This window comes from Varanus komodoensis, unplaced genomic scaffold, assembly GCF_004798865.1.
Source record: "Varanus komodoensis strain SLA01 unplaced genomic scaffold, ASM479886v1 scaffold1, whole genome shotgun sequence".
Taxonomy (NCBI): Eukaryota; Metazoa; Chordata; class Lepidosauria; order Squamata; family Varanidae; genus Varanus; species Varanus komodoensis.
The window spans coordinates 125,891,334-125,910,328 of record NW_025335268.1 but is presented as its reverse complement, the minus strand read 5'-3'; the positions used below and the strand labels follow the sequence as shown (position 1 = coordinate 125,910,328).

The 18,995-nt window shown below is 40.2% G+C and overlaps 1 protein-coding gene across 5 annotated transcripts in view; it reads right to left on the bottom strand.

Annotated features, from left to right (window-relative positions):
* PPARD (peroxisome proliferator activated receptor delta) overlaps window positions 1-11,872 on the bottom strand; it is a 58,833-nt gene extending 46,961 nt beyond the window's left edge. For 2 of the 5 annotated variants that reach the window (XM_044444850.1, XM_044444893.1), the window contains exons 1-3: window positions 11,729-11,872; window positions 4,280-4,370; window positions 3,426-3,562 (exon numbers count right to left, since the gene is read on the bottom strand). The gene's annotated coding sequence lies outside the window, so the exon portion shown is untranslated. Of the gene's footprint in view, window positions 1-2,427; window positions 2,544-3,425; window positions 3,578-4,279; window positions 4,371-11,728 lie in introns of all 5 variants that reach the window. The other 3 variants (XM_044444867.1, XM_044444858.1, XM_044444874.1) reach the window with 3 other exon arrangements.
* Window positions 11,873-18,995: the final 7,123 nt, after the last annotated feature.

The window sequence follows — 18,995 nt, the reverse complement described above, 5'->3', positions numbered from 1 at the left end:
AGGAAGAATTGCCAAAATCTATAGGATATTAATGGAGTTAGGGGATCCGACAAAAAGTTTAAAATCAATTTGGGAAATGGATGTAGGTGAAATAAAAGACAAGGATTGGAAGAATATTTGGAACAGAAGAGTATATAAGAATATGTCAGTTAAAAATAAAGAGCATGGATACAGGGAGATATGGAGATGGTATTTAATACCAGTTAAGTTAAATCAAATTGATGACAAATATTCTAATATATGTTGGAGATCGGAACTTATAAACATATTTAGTGGGATTGTGAAAACATATAAAAGATTTGGATTATGGTATTTAAGGAAATTGGAGAAATTTTAGATATAGACTAAGAATGGTGTTATTACTGATGATAGAAAAACAAGATATAAATGAAGCTAAGCAAGAATTGATTGTAAGTATGATAATCGCAGTTAGGCTAGTGATAGTTAAATATTGGAAACAAAATTGGGTTTTGCAAAGGCATGAATGGTATAAGGAAATATAGAAATAGTAATTAATGATAAACTGATGACAGAAATAAAAATTAAAAGAGGATTAATGAAAGCAAATAAATATAATGAAATCTGGGAAGATTTTGTAAAAGCAGTACCGATAGAAGGCAAAGGCTGTAAACCCAGTCAAGAGTATATGAACCTCTGTAGGGGATTTGGAAATAATTGAGGTATATTATATATTATTAATCATTATAGTATGAGAATGGTGGTAGCATTGGTCTCTGGGGTGGTGGGGGCACTTTATCATTTACCTTTTATTATTGTGTTTTTGTTATGTTATAGTATTGTTATGATGTATTGTATTTATGGAGTTTTTTGGTCTAAAAAAAAATAAAAAATGGGGGGGGGAGGGGAAAGACTCCTGAAACTAATTTAAGCGTTTTTTTTTTAAAGAAAAACAATACAGTTTTGTAGGCGCCAGAAGTCAGTAAGGTTTCTATTACAATCTCCCCAACTTCCCAATGGCATTACTAAAAAATACTAGTATCGACCATTTCAATGACAAGTCATCTGACCACCCCTCCTTTTGCCTGTTTCCATGCGAAAAGCACAGTAATCCTGCTTGCCTCAGCAAGGATGAGAAAGGTCATTCCACTGTAATTCATACCCATAGAAAATGTAACAAAATATTTCAGGCCCATGCTTCTTCACATGAATGCTGGGTAAAGGATGCATTTATGCATGCAGGTCCTTCTGACAGCCCTGCTGTTGCAGGAAGGGATCCCTCTTACTCATACAAAAACAGAGGGAAGGAGCAAGACCAAATCAACTGCCAGTTGCCCAAGGATTTAGTCACTTTTTTTGTAAAGGAAAAGCAGCTCCTGTAGGGGAGTGATGGATCTGAATGGAATACTAGTTCTGGGAAGTAAATGTTCTGCCTCTCCATGCAGTTTTCCCCAATCAACATTCTGCCTCTCCATGCAGTTTTCCCCAATCAACATTCTGCCTCTCCATGCAGTTTTCCGCAATCAAATATAGCCATTGCATTTTACCCCACAGACAAGTAATGGGCTTGTTTGATTACTAAGGAGGTGCCGAGAAAGTATCCCTCCGATCCCAAATCTGGTAGAATCAGTGGCAGCCCTTTGCAGCTGCATTTCATTAAAACAAGAAAAAATGGGGTATCCAACCAATCACAAATATTTCATGTAACATATAATTCACCCCAATAGTATAGTAGTTCACAGAATTAAAAAGTTCCTATTATTATTAGGATTTTAAAAGAAAATTTTGTTTTGGATATGTTTCAACCAACTGTCCTCAGAATCTAATAGCAATTTTCCAACAAGAAAATTAAAACATACAAACAACAGTATGATCCCACTGATCAATTTAAAATAATAAATATTCATCTGAAACTCCATGGGGTGGAAAGGGTATGGAATAAGATCAGTTGAGGGGGACCTGTACCATGCATAAAAACAGCTGGTATGGAATGAGTACAGTCTTCCCTTTTCCCTTCTATTACTCCATTTAAATCATAATAGGCTTTTCTACATTTGACTTTTAATCTGTCACTTTAGATAGATAAAAAACTTGATTGTGGTCAAAGACCAGCTCCATTCAATACATATATAGATTTTAAAAAGAAGAAAATAAATAAAAGATTATCTATATTAAAACTCCACTCAGATTAATAAATACTTTGACACAATATCAGTCATCTTAAATCAGTGACAGTCCCAGACTTTGTCCTTGTCCAATTAGGTAGAGCACCACTCCCCCAGGATCTGTCTTCGGATACCCATCACAGCCGTGAAGAATTTAGCAACACTATATGTTACTGTTGGATTAGTGTCAGATAGCACTATATAAATATATTGTTGTTCCATATGGCCCTGGAAGAGATTCATCAGTGGGGAAATGAGTGCAGTCCGAATATCCCTGCAGAATGAACACCTCAACAGGACTAACCTGTCATTTTATCTAGGTTTTGGCTTCCAGATTTTTTGCAGGATTCAGATCAGCTTCTTTATGCATGTTTTTTCTCTCTCCCTTTATATGTTCCATTATACAACCCCTAGGCAGCACTGTGATATGGCAGAATAACACAAATATATGAAAGTTTCATGCTACCATTCACAAATAAAAAAGAGTTTCCTTCCGCTAAAAAGAAAAAAGCTCATGAATGGTTGCAAAGAATGGTAGAGTTCCTTGACAACATTGTAAAGCATGCAAAGCATGGTACTGTGAGTGGGGATTCAAGAGTGCCCAATAAATGCCTAATGTAGAAAGCTAAATCTCCCAACATTATTGTATGTTTAAAAAGTCAAGACTTGTCAGATCTATGCCACATACATTCACACGCTATGTTTAATCGGTCCCTGATTGCTCTATTAGAGGCAGTATCCATCTAACCCAGCCCTTTCCTTGATCCGATAATTCTCTATGTGAAGGGACTGGTTTTGTTTTGTGCTCCACTGCATGTTTTTTCAAGTAAGTGGTCATGAAGAGGAGTTAGAATTGATGAAATGGAATTAGGATGCTCTAACTCCAGGAAAAGAAGCAGGTGATTCCTCCAATACCAATGAAAATACAAGTGCTCAGTGAACTTGTAGATGTAGCTATGCTTCCACAAAAGAACAACATTTCACTATAGAAGTGACAGAATATGCTTCATATGTTCTTTACTTCTGACGAAGCATATTTAATACAATTACTACCATGTGCTGAATACCTACATATTGTAGACAATGAGATATCAAAATAATACTTTAAAAGCAGGGCTTTAACTATTCAAAATTGGGTTCGTGCTAAGTTTCAGATACTTGATTCTGCCCAGGTAAGCCCCATATGGAACAAAACAAGGAAGCTGAGACATTAGTTCCCTCAGCAAACAAGAAGAAGCATTGGGTCAGTACAATTTAAAAACACCCAAGATTGCCCAAATCTCCAGGAAACATAGTACCTACCTCCTTTACTTGGGTAGTACTTTTGCTTCATTACTAAAATGATGAACTGGCTTTGTCAAAAAGCCCTAAATATCAACAAAGTGTAACACAGCCACTACAGTATTCTGTCCTCATTTAGGAATAATTCCACATGGAGGCTGAAAAGACAAGAGCTGGTAAAGACAGGGAAATACACAACTTGTATTCTGTACCAAAAAACCACAGCCTAGCCTCAGCCAAAGTAACTGGGCAAGCTTTGTACACAAATCTGTTAAACTTTTCAAGGACAGGTTGCAACACATCCAAATTTTTGTTGGCTATATAACTGCATACAATTTACTATACAATCTTTGCAAGACAGTAGCTTGGAAATATTTCAAGGATTGAGTACTTTATAATATTTTACTTTAGTACCAATTAGTAATTTAGTACTAAATTTACTACTAAATTAGAAATTTAGTAATTTAGTAATTTAGTATAATTCTTTTATTCTCAAAAAATAGAATGAAGGGAGAAGGGAAATATCAGTGGTGATATTTCCAGCATGATCCCCACAATACTTAAGTTATACTCCAGAATATTCAGTTCTAGTCTAAAACAGATACTGGAAGTAGAGTGTTATCATACATCTTCAGAAGCATCACTGTGCCATAATTAACTTGAACTAAAAATTGAAATCTGTTCCTATCATGAGGTTTATATATTTAACATCCATAATCCATCTGAAAACATAAATAGTGCTATTATCTCACGTTTGGACTTTTAAATAACCAATTTCTGCATGAACTAGAGAACCATTCAGTATACTTGTGTACACAAGCCCAAAACAGATTTTAAAACCACTGCAAACTACATTCTTTAAAAGGCACGGTTACCTCTTTGAAGCAGCTGTTCCTGTTCACTTGTTGGTGAGAGCCAACCTGTAGTTACCATGTCAGCATGAAGGAAGTCCCCCGTGGAAGAAAGCTGCAAGAGAGCAAAACATATTTTGCCTTCATGCATTACAAGTCACCAGAAAAACTAGAACAAGTCCAAGGTTGCAATTCTAGGAACATTTACCATAAAGTAAATTCTACTGACCTTGCTGAGGCTTAGCCAAGCAAACATTTGTAGGGTCAAGATTATATGTCATATATATTTCTACTTCATCATGAATCAACAAAACAATATCCAAGTTTTCCCTGTATACTGAGAAGGCTGGAATGCTCACAATAAAGGCTGAATTAAGCAGATTTGTAGAGGGCAGATTCGTGTAAAGGGCAGCATTTTTTTCAGTATGAGGTTCCTTTCATCTGGCAGAAGAAGACCATAGGTTTCTTAATAGACTGCCATGTTTCTTTTCATGTCTGCTCTCTGCCTACCAAGGCAACTGTGAATTTTGCCCAGGGCAAGACAGACTTCTCACTTTTCTTTTTTTTCAGAAATATGTGTTAGCCAATGCTTCTTCATCCCTTGATGCTAGGTGTAATCTGATACCTGTAATACCCAGTGATAGCTAAGTTATTCAGCCTGCTATCTTCATTTTGAGACTGAGGATGTTTCCAAATGGAGGGTTCCTAACACAACAATTAAAAAGCACTGTTCTGTGATAAAAATGGAAGAAGCAAGCCATGGGGAAACACAGGAGATTACTAATGGAAGACTATGTCTTAGCCCTCTGTAAAATTCCATGAACCAAGAACAACAGCATAATTTTAAAAACCCATCTGGACGCATCTTATGTTTAAACTGAAGACCACATGGCCACTATATCTGACCTAATTGTTTGACTTTTCTCTTTTTCCTCCATAGCTTGCATTTTGTATCTAACAAAGAGCCTGAGGATTCCTCATATATGCATTTTAGCTCCTCCAATGAAGGGTGAAGAGTTGTACAGAGGTGACTGCTGGCTCTCCAGCCAGCTGCGGATTCTGAAGAAGAGAGAAGGTGTGCCACAACTATTTTCTCAAACATGCCTTTGGAAGACAAGCTAGCCACAGACAAATTCTTCACCAACCCCACTTTATGGTTAACAGCCTGCCCATGTACCTCCTCATTTGCTGAGTTCAAGCTTATGTACTTCAAGTGTGGCTTGTGACACTGTACAAGGACACTGCAAGAACAGTCAAAAAGATTTTTTTTTTTTTTTTACTGCCACAGTCATTCTAGACTCCCTGTAGAGCAATCTTTCGGCTACTTAAAAGTACAGTGGCACTCCATTTATGCACTTCTAGATGTGGAAGGCCTCATACTAGATGTAATTGTCACTACAATCCTGCACTACATCTGCCAGTTTGGGGGAGGGGTGCACTCATTCAGACAACCCCAAACTAACAGGGCCAGGGCCCCCAAAAATGTCACTTTCATCAGTAGCAATTACACCCCCACTGCTTCCCTTGAATCTCGTACCGAAATCAGCAGCTCTGGAGAAGACCAGAAACCTCTGAGTAAATCTGGACTCATTACCCATGTGCATACCATAACTTAAACTCAAATCTGCATAAGTACATTTCCCATTAATATATGTTATACTTGCTGGAATAATTCCCTGTGTAAGTCCCACATGCTCTCTCAGAAATTTCTTTTCTATAAATGCACCACACCCCACAAGACAATAGCTCTATTCCTTCTATTTTCCATTTAGAACTAGAAACCCATCCCATCTGCACCACTCATAAAAGCAATGCCTAATAGCATATGTCCAAGAAAAAGTGGGATTTTAGCTATTCTTAACATTCTTAAAAGTGACAGAAGCAGCCATAATCTCTTGCTTCTCAATAAACAACCTTTGAAGTTGCAGTACACAAGGTTTTTCTTCAGGGAAAATAGAATGGTACAGTTGTAGGGATGACACAGCAGGAAATGAGGAAGGTTTCAGTAGAAAAAGTGCTTAGGAAATTGGGCCACAGGATGAGATTCTGTGGGGCAAAATGGGGAAAGACATGATAGCGTGAGAATGAGATTTCCACATCTAAAGTAACAAAGTCAGGAGATAGGCTGAATCTAAGCAGTTTCATTAAAGAACTGAAGAGGGTTTGCTACAAACTGCCACAGGGTGCGTCAGAGTGCAGAGAGTGGGATACAGAGCAAGAGCTACTTCAGAGAGGAAAGTGGGGAACTGGATATCACAGGCAGGTGAAGATAGCAGTGCGCTAATAAAAAACAGAAATGAACATGAAAAGTTTTATAATGTTTATTAAAAAATACAAGCAGGTATAGGCAGGCAAAGGGTAAGGGAGAGATGGAAAAACTTTCCAACAAGAGTCAGCAGAGATAAAACACACTGTGAACACAGAGCAGCCCAATTGTAAAAAAGCTGCTAATATACTGGGTGATGGAGATTCTGCTGCAAATGTTCCTAGGATACATGCTGGAGCCAGTCAGATGATCAAAGGGAAAGGAGAGGCTGAATAAGCCAGAGCAAACCCAATTGTCTTGGGTTGTTCAGCAAAGAACCCACACAGCAGAATTTATTTGCAGGGTGACTTAGCATGATGTGCAAACTCACACAGTTGCAATAGTAGTTAAAGCATCAGATTAGGATCCCAAATCCTGGCAGATCAGAAAGAATGTGTTTGTCATGCAGCTGTGGCCGGAGTGGGGGGACACAGCAGGGCTTGTTGGGAGTCCTTAGGAATGCCTGTGTGAAGATAGAGCAGTGGGGAGGGTGGGGGAGAGAGAAGGAGACCTGAGCTTCTCATGGCAATTGCCCCGAAGGCTGTGACCACACTCAGCCAGCATGCTCCTCTTGCGCAAAGCGGCCTTCACAAGAAGACAATGTTGGCTCCCCAAGGAGAACACCTTTTCAGAGCACCACTCCTACAAAGTGCAGCAAGCAGACAGGAGTGCCAAGCATGCCTGTCTCCAAGGTCACTGCTGCTGAAGATGGTGCTGTGCAATGCCCTTCTGCTGCTGCTGCTATTCCAAAGCATAAGTCCAGACAGAGGGAAAAAGCAGTGCAAGGCAGCCAGAATTTGGCCGCTGCAGCCATAGCAGTTGCGAACAGGACATTAAAAAATGGAGACGGGAACATCTGCTGCTGCCACAGCTGCTCTTTCCACCAAACTCAAGTGCAGAAACAGGGAAACTATGGAAAAACATTCTAACTGAATTCACACATAATGGCAAGCAATGCTGAAGCATGGAAACCTTGTTTCTCCATGGGAATTCAAGGAACCCAAACATGCAGCTCTCCACCATGCTTTCTGAGTTCATGAAAAATAACAAGCTATTCCTGTCATGGCTTGTAATTATGTGTGGACACAGCTTTTGTACCACACCCTATTTCTTTCTGTAGAATCTGGAGGAAACAGTGACTGTGTATATCAGTGTATAAGACCACCCTTGAAAACGAAAATAACAAAGCAAAACTTGGGGGTCATCTTATTTGCCCAACATATGACAAACACCAGAAAAACAGCCCAAAATATTAACCTTGTCTTATACGTGAGTCACCTTACACATATGAAATATAGTTTAAATATTACCAGGAAAATGGTGGGAGAGAGATCAAGTTTTTGAACTTACTTGCAAGCAGCTTTGGAATTCACTGCTATTGGAAGCAATGACGACCACCAATTTGAATAGTTTTAAAAGCGGAATGGACAAATTCTAGGAGAAAAAGACTACCAATGGCTACCAGTATTGTTGGCAGTGTGCCACCTCTGTTATCAGAGGTAGTATAACTGTGCAGACCAGTTGCTGAGGAGCTTGGGCAGATAGAACTCTTCTACCCATCCTGCTTATGGGATCATGTGGGTAGTTGATTTGTGAACATAGTACTGGCCTGGATGGACCAATGGATTGGTCCAGTGTGGCTTTTCTTATGTTCTTAACTGTATCTGAAGTCTGTTGGTGCTGATGCTGTGGTAAAACTAGCATAACAACATTGCCTATCTACCTTCTTCCATATAACCCCTCCTCAGTTTGATATAAGTAAACAAACAATTATCACAAACAAACATATTATAAGTATCCAGTATTCCCTCTTCACAAGGAACCTTATTTTTAATATAATCAAATCCAGTATTACCATGCCTCCAGTCCTATCCCACCCCCACTCTCCACCATTTCCAGGGATTCCTGTGCATTCCACACACATTTCCTATTTTTGCATTCTTAGGAAGAATTAACCATCTTCCTAATCTAACTTTGAATCGCAGAAATCAATATTTTAAAGCTGTGTAGTACTGCCAGCTGGAAATATGTCTCATATCACAGATGGCTGCTCATATCGCAAAAGGATGATCCCTCTATGTTATTTCTTTCATTTCTTTTTGCAAACCAGGTGAAGCCTCCATCCTAGAATTTGAACACACACAAAACTCTATCTGCAAATATTAATTTTAATTCTGAAGAATTTACAATAGCGATTTTGAAATCTGGGCAAAAGTAGCAAGCGCTAGTAGGAAAAGTTATGTGATAGAGGAGCTGAGAAACATTAGGGCAACAAGCCCAAATAAACCAAATAGAATTAAAATTTGTGTTGATTTTCCTCCTCAATAAAATGTAATGTTGCTATCTTTGGTCTCAACTCTGCAGCATTTACTGTGGAATTCTATAAATGTCTATTCAGAAATAAGCCCCACTGGGAACATAAGAATCAGACAAAAACTGAATGACAATGGATTGCCAGGTTTTCAGGCAAGATACTTTCCAAGGAGATGGAAAGGACTTGGAGATGCCAAGGACTGAAGCTAAGACCTTCTGCATGCAAAACATGTGCTCCCAAACTGAGCTACAACCCAGTCTATACGCTTGAATTCAATGGAACTGCACAGGGTTGCAACCTTAATTATTTATGAGCCTATAGAAGACAAATACACATGTCAAGAAAACCAATTATAACAACACTCTTTAGCCTGCAAAAAAGAACTAGCTACAAAATGTAATAAATGCAGCACATAGAACATGCACTAGTGGAATGCAACTTAAAAAGAAGCCTGCACCTACATAACAAAACCCATAATATTAGCATGTGAATCCATCCTATTTTTCTAAAAGCCCAGACAAGAACAAATTAGTTTCTATTATGGTAGAAAAAACTGAAGCAGATCTTCACCATACATCATCTTATTGATGCCTACCATGTCTTCTGTGCAAAATGGGCTACAGTACTTCCATAGTGCCTTGCTTCAGAGACAGTACCTATACCCTATTAAAAGTTCTCCAGTTACTGCGTGAACGCCAAGAAGAAACATTTCACATGACTGGAAAAGTCACTTCCATCACTGGAACAACCTGAGCTATTATTCCTTCAATCCAAAAAGCAAAGCGGAGTTTAGAAACAGAACCCATTAAGTCATGACCAAAATGACTTCCTTACATTAAAAAAGAAGAGTTGCGGGAAATAGCAACTGTCAAAGATGCCTCCTCATCAAAACATTGATTCTATATTCTAACATTGTTTTATCATAATTCCCAACTATTAAAGGGCAATGTATCTCTAAAATATGTTATGCACAATTGTGTAGAAAGAGTTCTTTAGAACCAGAGCCCATAATCAGAAGTGCATTTTGTTGATTTGTAAAGCATTCTGACCTCAGAACATGTGGTGTTTATTATTAATTGTATTTCTATACCACCCCATAGCCAAAGCTCTCTCAGCAGTTCATAACAGCAGAAAAAATACAATAAAAATATAACTTAACAATAAAACATACTAGAAATACAATACAGCACTTAAAAGCCAACTTTTAAAAAGCTACCTTTTTTACAATAGCAACATTATAAAGATCCTTGAAACAATATAAAAATCCCTGAAAATTTAAGTCATGTCATTAAGGTACATATTAATGCATTAAAATACAATATAAATATTAGAAAAAGAGAAACCTGTAGTAAAACATTTCCATTATCAACATCTGTTGTTTCATGCCATTTCTGTAGAAATGCACGTTCTTTCACACATTTTCTCCACTGTTGCTATGTGAGTGACTTTTTGTCACCACATGATCTCTTCAGGTCCACCACAGGACAATAAACTTGGTTATATTTATTTGGAATTCTTATTAAACACAGCATTTTAAAATCAAATGCACTTCCCTCCCTATACTGGTGGGCAGAGAAAGACAATCCTACATCTTATCCACTCCTCCTTTTATCTCCCTGTTCCAAGCTTTGGGGAACCAACCAATTATTTACTTTCATTGCCTGGTATCCTCCTCTCTCATACACATCAGGGCAATTAATCCCACTACACTTGCAAAGAGCAAGCAAATGGGCTGAGGTGCCAGACTGTGCATTCTTTGGGCAGTATACTGGAGAGGACGGAGCCCTATGTCACAGCCTGGAGAAAGCAACTGTTCAAGCATGGGCTGCCATCCCTGTTTGCTTAACTTCTTCCCTCTCTGAGCATTGCAGTGGGTAGGCCAAGGCCCACTAACTGCCTCAGGCAGCTGATCTGGTCTGTCATAAATGGCAGCAAATAGTTATTTAGTTTATTATTGTTGTTGTTGTATTGTTACTGCCAAAGATAGAACACACCTGTGGGATTTTCTGTCCCCAGTGCCAAAATAGCTTGACTGACCTTAAGTGTTATATACCATTTGCTGCTCTACCTGAGGTGGCAAAACATCTTGGGCTGGCCTGTGGGTGAGCAAGAGGAAGGATCAGACAACTACTCTTCACCGACTCTTTTTACTTGTACATCACAGAGGCAGATCCTGGCTCAATCCCTGCTGCAGGTAAGGCAAATGGGCAGAGCAGCTCGTGCTCTTTCCCCTAAAGAGTGCTGCAGTTCTTTAGCACTGTCCAGACCAGAGAAACAGTGAGCAAAGCCAGAAGACTATTCCTGTAAAGCGCAGCCCCGGCCTTCTCTGTTTCCCCTCCCGGTTACTTAGGACAGCTTTGCCGGATATACTTCTCCCAGTCGGATGGCCCAGAAAGAAGGATGGGGTAAGAGAGACAGGAGCAGGCTTTGCCTTCACTTGCTCACCTGAAAGCCTCGGCCGAACAACGCCAGGTACCCAGCTTTTACTGCTGGGCAGGCAAGCAGTTGGAGGCAGCGGTACTCGCCACTCACTTCCACAAGCCAGCGAGCATCAGCTGCCCGCCGAGGCGGAGTAGGAGAGGACGAACACTGGGGTTGCTGTGCAGGGCACAGAGCCAGTCGACAGGGCCCACAGGTCCAAGAACTTCTGCCCACCAGCAGCCGATTCCAGCCGCTTCTGAGGCGCTGGGGCCTCGGCAGCCTCCTAAAATGCCCACTGGTAAGGACGATAACGGACCCCACCCCTACAACAAGGGAAACTGAGCACGCTCCTTCTTGCGAACTTCCCCGCTCCATGGCCCCCAGCTGCGGCGGGCCGGCCCTAGAAACGCGAGGCGCACCGCTGTCATCTTACCTGCTGGCGACGAGGCGCGCGCGCTCCCCGGCCACACTCCGCGCGGAACTTTTGCTATTAAATCCCCCACTCCACTCGCCCAACAGCAGCAGCAGCAGCAGCAGCACCAGCGGCCACGGCTCTTTCCCTTCCTACGTCACGCGTGCTGACGCTGACGCCATCGCGCACTGCCAACCCGTTGGCCCGGCGGCGCAGAGGGGTGGTATTAGCATATCGCCACGACGACGGCCCAAGCCCGTCCCCGCCCCCAGAATAAGATTTCCATCGCGGGCCAACTGGGCCGATCCTGTGATCCCCCTAGTGGTGGTTCAGTGGAGGCGGGAGCTGCTTTGGCCGAGGCGTGCATTACCTGGGTATGTACGCGTGCTCGCTTGTCATCGGGCTTCTGGGGTGTGGAAGGGTTGCTCCCGCTGGAGTGAGAGATCCGTTGGCCACTGCCTGATTGAGTATAATCAGTCTCAAAAACAACTCACACTGACAGATGAAAATAATGTCCAGAGAGGTTAACAGAGCTAAGTCTTTTGCGGCAAAGAGTCCGCTCTTGCTCTTATTATGTGCCACCAAGTCATTTCCGACTTATGGTGACCCTAGGATTGAAAGCCCTGCTCAGGTCTTGTGGCTTACTTTATGGAGTACATACAGCCGCTATTTGGAAATATGTAAAATCTTCTGGCATATTATAAACCTAGGCTTCCCCAACCTAATGCCCTCCAGATGTAGCTGACTACTGTGAGAGTTATAGGCAAAAATATCTGGAGGGCCACAAGTTGCCCACTCCTGTAGAGGGAGCCCTTTAGATCAGCCTTTTCCACCTTAGTAACCTCAGATGTTTGGACCTGCAATGGGGCAGGTCTGGAGGGCCACCTCCTAAATTGTTCCCTGATCCTCTTGTGAAGGGTTAGGGTTGGCTTATGCAACCAACTATGAATCTGTTTAATTTTTGTGCCATGAAAAAAATATTTTGCATCTTGGATATGTTGAGTATCTTGTGTACATCAAGTAGTAACAATGTCAGGTAAATCCATTTCAGAGGTCAAAACATAATAAGATGAGAAATAAGTTAAAGGGCAGTGAATAATTCTGCAATTCCTGCTGATTTCTTATTCAAATTCAACACATAAGTTCCATATCATTTCTAGGCAAAAACAGATCTGTCACAGCTTATCTGTGTTTGGTTCCTTTTAGAAAGAGATCATTGAATGCTTACTCACATTTTCTAATGGTTGTGTTTATTTACAAATAAACAAGTTGAGTATGGGTGAAGGGACAGCTTAACCCAACAGGCAGCCTCAATCCACTCCCGCCTCAAAACATCTACAAGACAGCTCCCCAAGATCCTTACAGTCCACAGACTCCTTAACACCCTAACCCTTAAACATAGGTACTGAGGTTGCAAACACAAAAACTATATTCCACATTCAAAAAGGCAGACATATAAACAGTAGGATGTAACCAGTAAAAGCACTGCAGCCCTTGTATATCAACAAAAGGAATTGTTTTGGGTTGCAAAATATATACTGTTTTGCATATGCCAGGTTACATTTAAAATATTTGCTTCAGAAGTTAGCCCAAATTTCTTCAACAAATAATGAAAAACTGCATAGCTCTCATTGTGGCTTCTATTTGAATTTTTGATTAGAACTGACAAACTGAATGCAGTGCTATCGAATGTTATCTTCTGACCAACGGACAGACCCATGAGCTTTAATCCAATCAGCTGTATTGAAGTTGGGTCCCTTGGGAAGGAATCCAATTCTTAGTTGTCCGAGGACCACACTTATAAAAGCTTTGAAAGTGCATGTTTCCTCAGAGATTATTTAATCAAATTCAGGATGTGAGGTGAGAAACAGATATGTATAGTTAGAACTCCATTCGATTATTCTGAATGGACCTTCTACAGGAACCAAATTATAGAATCACACAACTCTCAGCCTCCTGTCTGTACCTCAAACCAATACCAGAAGTTGAACAATGAAAATAGCTATAACCCAATGTTTATGTCTAAACTGTTACCTGATGGGGTGATCATGGAATAAAGAAAAGATCTGAGTGTTCTTTAGGGAACAATCCTATGTATGTTTAGCCAGAAACAAGCACTACAGTTTCCAGCATCATCAGCTGGGGAATGCTGGATGGAAGAGGACTTATTTTTGTCTAACATTCATTGGGTTCTGCCCTTAATGGCTGAAATTATTGATGCACTCTCTCATCCAAAGAAAACCACGTTCTGTAGTGCTTCCCTTGGATTTTGTACACCCTTAGATGAACATTTAACAGAATGCACAAGCAAACTTAGATGTAGCTGCTGACCCCATCAGGCAGCCTGGCATAATATTCTTAGCCAGATGCTGCATCTCCTGAATTTAGGTGGGGACAACTAGTAAGAGTGACTTCTTGGCTGTCACCAAGTGCCCATTCATTTCCTTTTGACTCTAGGCAGACCTTTTTTACCCAGTCTTTAAAAAATGTAAATAGACTCCAATTTCACTGATATGGCAATGCTGTTATATATTTTTTATTTTTACTGTTGCTACTATTTGTTGGATTTCATTTAATGTGTTCTTTCTGACCTTGCTAGTCATCCTGAAAGCTGGAATAAAAAGACAGGATACAATTTTTTTCAATAATAAGTCTATCAATCCCGTTTGTGAGGGAGGTTTCTCAGAGGCTGAGATGTGTGAAAGTTGAGGAGGAGGAACACTTGACCTCTACCCAACCTTATTGTTTCTACGGGTAGTATCTGATGTAACAGCCTTCTGTAATTTGGCTTCTGCCATCAATAATCTTTCTTGTCTTGATTGACAGTGATGCCTACTATCATTTTGAGCATTACTGGGAAGCTAGGAAATAGGCACGGATCTCAGCCACCAAGGCAAGACAGAGCCCTTGCAGACTATAAGCATGTGGACAACAAAGCATATGTTGAAAAAAATGGCTTCTTTGCCCTCCCTCTCTTGGACTCCGTTTGCAGCTATCTTCTTTGCAGGAAAGGGATCCAAAAAGGAACAGATTAATCAGCAGCCACTCCTTGCATTGTTCCTGAGGGACAGATAATTTATAACATATAAACAAAAACCGTTGGGGCATTCAGTTTTGTATAATGGAACCTACTCCAGATACATAGAGTTCTTCCCAATGAGCTGATAGGTGTTCACACACTCCTTAAAACCTTTGTTTAGAATGTAAAATATGCATATACTGATAATAAGCATGCATGTATACAAAGCAAGGATTGGAATCTGCCAATTAAAAGGGAACCAATTTCAAAAAGCTTATATCACAAGGTTTTTATATTTAGCCTGAATACTGATAAGTTAGCTGCCTATTCTGTCAAACAGTAGCCAAATCCAGCTTCTCCATCTACTTTTATACAAACTGAAATAGTTGTTGCCAAGAACTCATGTTACAATAAATCATTCCGCAAAAAGCTAGCAATTCAGCTTTCCACATTCATTCTGTGATTATTTGCATATCTGCACCATTTGATGTCATGATACTTCCTTCACCAAGAGCTTTCCTTTATCTTTGTGGATCTATCATTTTAAACAATTTTATTTGGAGGTCTGTATGTTGCTTCATTCTCAAGTTCTGAATCATACATCTAACCAGACAGCTTAAAACAAAACAGAAAACACAGCAAATAGCAGTGTACACACACACCTCACCCCTAAATTCTCTGTAAAGTAGGGATCACACTGAAGAGTTATCAGACTTTGGGGACTGCTACACAAAGGATGGATGTGGCCAAAACACACTTCTGCTGATGATCTTGATAAGCTTGATCTTGATACAGCAAGTAGGTATTTGGTAGTTCAAAGAGGAGGCACTCAGCAAAAAGCTGTGGCTAGTGCAAATGCAAATGCAAAGTTTCTTTTTTGATACCAGCATCGCAAAAGAGAAAGGAAACAGATTCACTTAGTGTAACCAGTTAAAAACAAAAAATGTTGCACAGCTGAAAAAGGCGTATGTGGCAGTAAACCTTGGGTCTTTGTGAGATAAAAGTTGAGGCCTTAGCTCTCTATCCTGGCTCCATCATCAAGGGGCTTTTCGGGGATGAATTGAGCTTTGCTGTGTTGAGCTTTATACAATTCTATGGTACAGAAATAAAGTTACATTAGCCCTCAAATAGGATACTATAGAGTTGGAATCAATGCAGAAACAGGCAACCAAAATGATCAAGAGGTTGAACCAATTCCTTTCTGAGGAAAGTTTACAATATCTGGCATTGTTTAGCTTAGAAAAAAGGGTCAGTAAGGGTAGACATGATTGAGAGGTACAAAATTGTTTCTCTCACTTTCATAATACCAGAAGCTGGGATCATACCCTGAAGCTGAATGGTGGGAAGTACTTCACCACACAGTATATAATTAAACCATGGAATGTGTTACTACCAGAGCTGTGAAGTTAGAGTTGGAAGCAATTCTTGGGTTACTGGGTCAAGATAGGAGTTGGTAAAAATGTACCAACTTCAATTCCTAATACATTTAAATTGTAATATAAATAACACATTAAACTTTCCTATTTCACAGATAATAATTTGAGTTACCTATTTTTCCAGTTATATTTTCAGGGTGTATTTTAATTCCATACATTAGTGAAAGCAGCACCCCATGAAAAAATTCACAATGGTAAAAAGTGTCAACGAAGTCGGCTGTTTTCAAACATGTTACAATAGCAACAGGTGGGAAATATTATGTGTGCCAATGTATTATAGAAGATACCAATTGTGAAAAAATGTGTTGCAAAAATTAGTAGTTTTTGTGGTTCTGAAAAAAATGCACCTACAAAAGAATCAAATTTTTAAAAGATGCTTGCAGCATTTTCATCCAAATGTGTTAGAAGCTGTGAATTTTTATAACAAATAAAACCCTTATTGACCAATATCCTCATTTTCTAAGGCTTCTCTTTTGTTTAAAATTTAATGTTTACTTATTAAAGAAATCACAAACGTTCAGTGACATTTTAAAAGCCACAATGGGCTAGACCCAAACTTTAACAGGTTAGGGTTAGAAAAGTAGCCTGATGATTCATGTTGGCAGTGATGAAATGCTTTGTAGGTTGAGTGCTTTCAATCACTATAGGAAATGCATAAGTACTAAATTTATTTCCTATATTGATATATAAAGGAGTCAAAATTGGAGTCAAAGTTTTTATGCACCAACTCCAAAGCCCTGGTTACCACAAGATGCAATGATGGCCACCAATTTGGATGGCTTTAAAAAAGGATTACATAAAGCTAGTATGTAACAGAGAACACCTGGGTAAAACACTTCCCCCAACACTTAATTTTCTATTTATATGGAGGTTTTTTAAGGAGCAGCATTTCAGCCACAAAAGCTTTACCTGCAGTCTGAAATGATACAGTTCAGAAACAGTCATACCATCTGTGCAAACAAAACTTAAGTATGTTTCTCATGATTATTGGGGAGTTATGTTTCCTTAATTTTAGAAATGTTTAGTCTTATTGGGAGCGGAGACTCACAACCTTTTAAAAGAAAACTGAGAGTGGTATGTCACAGCCATCACTGCTAATGATGTGTGCATACACTGTTATCCCTGGTCACAGGAATATATGTTGTCTTCCTATGCTTCTATGTGTCAGGCCATCTAGCCCAGTACTGTCGACACTGACAGGCAGTGGCTCTCCAGGGTTTCAGACTGAATCTGAGACTTTCTGTATGCAAAGCAGATGCTCTACCACTGAGCCAGGGCCCTCAAACAGGTTTTGCAGGCTTTTTACGGTTCTCCAAACCTGTTTAATAATAAAAATATTGGGACAAAAAGAATGAGTACAAATGCCACAGGCAACAATGGCTCTCTAGTACTACCCTCAGCTCTCTGAACACACATTGTTGCTCCAGTCTCCAAGTATGCTTCCAGACAGGCAGCTCCTCAAGCTACAAATCAAAAGGCGGATTGTGTAGTTACTCTGCCTATCTCTCCATAACAGATTTGAAGGTGGCAGTGATGGTGGTGGGAAAAAAAAGAAACGGTAGTAAAACATAAGAGTTAAAAATGATGACATCTGTACCTTTGTTCCATGAATGAGGCAGGGTGACTGCAGCCCCCACAAAAACTTCTCACCTGGAAACACTCCTATGCTGTAGATGTAGGCACATTTAAGCAAACAGCATATTCTAATGGATACAGTGGAATTTATTTCTAAGCAATAATGCTTAAGTTTACAGTTCAGAGGGAAAACTATATGGCCTGGTGATACTGTCTAGGAGTACACAGCCCTAGCTCCAAGATCCTGCAAATTCAGAGCTGGGATACTGAAGGCCAAGCCCCCACCCCACCTACTTCACAGTTCATGCAGAAACAACTGCACTAGCTTCCCACTTCTAAGGCCATAGTTGGGCCTCGAAGGTGGAAAAGGGGGCCTGCCAGTGCAGGGGGGTGGGGGTGGGGGAGGGAGGCTGGGGCCAAGGTCTAACCTGTTAGTGTCCCAGTGTCCTTCCCTCCCCTTATCAGCATTTTATCTAGAAGGCTGTTTTCCAGCTAGAGTACCTGGCACCATCACTTCCAGCATGCCTCATTCATGGCAAAGACTGCACATAAGCCTCTGAATTATCTCATGTTCCACCTCAGTTAGGACCCCTATATTACATTGCAGTCCGGTCCTCTCCTCTCCAGGTCTTTGCTAGTTAAATAGCAAGGATATGATTTAATGAATAAAGGGCTTTAATTTTGTACTTTAACATGGAACCATTTTTTTCCTCCCTTCATTCTCCCTGCCTTCTTTGACACCTTTCTTCCCCTCATTCTCCTAGCAACTCTCCCTCCCTCCCACAGGGACCCACCAGGAAATTCTATTTGCAGCTGCTTTTGTAGGAAACCCTCTGTACTCCTGCAACCCAGTCACAGCTGACAGTGCTCACAGTCTCTTCCGAGTTATATTGTTTCTTCCGATCACCACTATAAATCATTCCTTTTTAGCTCCTTAAGAAATGCAAGTTTGTAAACAAATGAGGCATGGATGCACACGCGCGGACACACACAGAGCGCACTGCAACTTAAATGCCTATTATATCTTACACAGCAAACTAGTGAATCAGCCTTCAAGTTTCTGCAGTCTCTTCTTTTAGACTGCTGATTGGTCTCAAGAGTGTTCATAACACAATCTTTTCTGAATTCAGTACACAAACGATGCTGGTATCTATTCAGTAGATTCAGCTGCTAAGTAATATAAGAAGCTTAAGCAAAACATGAATATTTCCCAAAAGGAGCAGGACCCAACCTTTTTATAGAACATTCCAAACCAAAA